The following is a 2,500-nucleotide window of genomic DNA, read 5'->3' as shown; positions in this document are numbered from 1 at the left end:
TACAGATCAACGTCAATCGCAGTAGGAGCGCGCAAGACCTGGCGCTCAACACGATGCGGATGGAGCGGGTGGATGTCTGTCTGATGGTAGAGCTGCACAGTGTCCCCAGGAACAATGGGAACTGGGTGGCCGACAGGGACGGGAAGGTGGCCATCATAGCCAGCAGCGAAACGTACCCGGTTCAGCAAGTGGTCTCCGTGACGCAGTCTGGGATCGCGGCTGCCCGGATCAATGGTGTGCTCTTCATATGTTGCTACGTGTCGCCCTCAGCGGGCGTCTCTGAGTTCGAGGAGGTAATGCAGCGCATCGATGTGCTGGCGAGAGGTCACCCGCGCGTCGTCCTTTGCGGGGGATCTCAATGCGTGGCACACTGTTTGGGAAGTGGCCGCACCAACGCAAAGGGAGAGGCTGTGGTCCAGCTTGTCGACAGCTTGGGGCTGGAGGTGTTAAACACCGGCACCGCCCCAACCTTCCTAGGCAACAGGTGGCTCGCCCGAGCGTGGTGGACGTTGCCTTCGCCAGCCGCAGCATCGCCGGAGTTAACACCATTCCGGAGCATCGGTGGAGGATTATGAGCAGATACTCGTACAGTGACCACGTGTACATTCGGTTTGCTGTAGGGGAGCTGTTCCAGCGGTCAGCGGCAGATAGTCGTCGACAGGAGGGTCCTTCCACGCGAGAAAGCGGCACGAGATGGCGTAGCCGTCAGTTCGATGCCGAGCTTTTCGGTGTAGCGCTCGACGTAGCTTCGTTCGCAGAGCGGGTTACAAATGCCGAAAGCTTGGAGAGAGTCATGACGGAAGCTTGTGACGCAGCCATGGCGCGAGTGTTCCCTTCACAAGGTCACTCGGGACGACCTGCTTATTGGTGGACGCCAGCAATCGAGGTCCTGTGTGAGAACTGCCGCCTCGCTAAGGAACGCCTTGAAGCTGCCATCGACGAGGAAGAGCAGATCGCCGCAGCCAGCGACCTTCTCCAGGTGCGGACCGCCCTGGATTCAGCCATCACCACCAGCAAGAAGGAGCACTTCGATGAAATGCTGCGGGGCCTCGCGGAAGACGAGACGGGACAATGGTACCGCAACGTACTAAGCCGCCTTCGTGGAAGCTGGACGGCGAGAGAGCGCGATTCATCGGTGCTAGAGGGTATCGTTTCCACTCTGTTCCCCAGCATCCTCCGGTTGACTGGCCAGCGTCACCAGGCCAAGTCCTGGAGAGGGAGAGGAGGAACCAGTTCGGGACGTTAATGAACAGGAGCTGTTGGACATCGCGAGCTCGCTGAACCCGAGGAAGGCTCCAGGACTGGATGGTGTGCCAAACGCCGCTTTGACGGCCGCCATCCGGAAGCATACGGACATCTTCAAGAAGTTGTTCCAGGAATGCTTGGACAACGAGCGGTTCCCGGATGAGTGGAAGAAGCAGAAACTGGCCCTGATCCCCAAGCCGGGCAAGCCACCGGGGCTCGCTTCATCCTTCCGCCCGATTCTGCTGCTGAACAACCCGGGCAAAGCGTACGAGCGGTTGCTGTTGTCGCGAATAAATGATGTCATCGAGGCTCCTGAATCACCGAGGTTGGCAGAAAACCAGTACGGGTTCAGGAGGGGCCGTTCGACAGTGCAGGCGATTCAGCTGGTGGTGGATGCAGGCCGTCACGCGATGTCATTTGGCCGCACCAACAACAGGGACAAACGCTGCCTTCTAGTAGTGGCGCTGGATGTGCGTAATGCATTTAACACTGCCAGCTGGCAGTGCATCGCTACGGCGCTGGAGGACAAAGGCGTGCCGAGGCAGCTCCGCAACATCCTGAGAGACTACTTCGAAAACAGGGAGCTCGTCTATGACACCGCAGACGGGCCCGTTACACGCCAGTGACTGCAGGTGTTCCACAGGGGTCCATTCTGGGCCCGACCCTGTGGAACATCATGTACGACGGCGTGTTGCGGGTCGAGCTTCCTGAAGGGGCTAGCGTCATCGGCTATGCGGATGACATAGTGGTCATGGCACGGGGTTGCACACCAGAGGAGGCGGCATCGGTGGCTGAACAGGCAGTGGACGCGATTGCGGCTTGGATGGAGGACCATCACCTGCAGCTCGCTCCGGAGAAGACGGAAGGAGTAATGATCTCCAGTCTGCGAAGAGGTCAACTGAGGGTGCCGTTCCGCGTCGGGGACACCATCATACACAGCAAACAGTCGATCCGGTATCTGGGGTCCAGATCCATGACCACCTGTCGTGGAAGCCGCACGTGGAGCTGTCGACGGCTAAAGCCCTCCGCGTGGTAGGTGTGGTCACCGCAGTAATGAGGAACCACAGTGGGCCCCAGGTGGCCAAGCGTCGGCTGTTGGCGGCAGTGGCGGAGTCGATCATCCGGTATGCTGCCCCGTGTGGTCCGAGGCGACGGATCTGCAGTGGTGCCAGAGGAAGCTGGCCCAGGTGCAGGCCCCTAGCTCGCAGTGTCACCAGCTCGTTCGTGTCGGTGGCATATGAGACCGGAGTTGCAC

This window comes from Anopheles arabiensis, assembly GCF_016920715.1.
Source record: "Anopheles arabiensis isolate DONGOLA chromosome X unlocalized genomic scaffold, AaraD3 X_pericentromeric_contig0028, whole genome shotgun sequence".
Taxonomy (NCBI): domain Eukaryota; kingdom Metazoa; phylum Arthropoda; class Insecta; order Diptera; family Culicidae; genus Anopheles; species Anopheles arabiensis.
The sequence above is the reverse complement of the archived record's forward strand: the minus strand, read 5'-3'. Positions refer to the sequence as shown.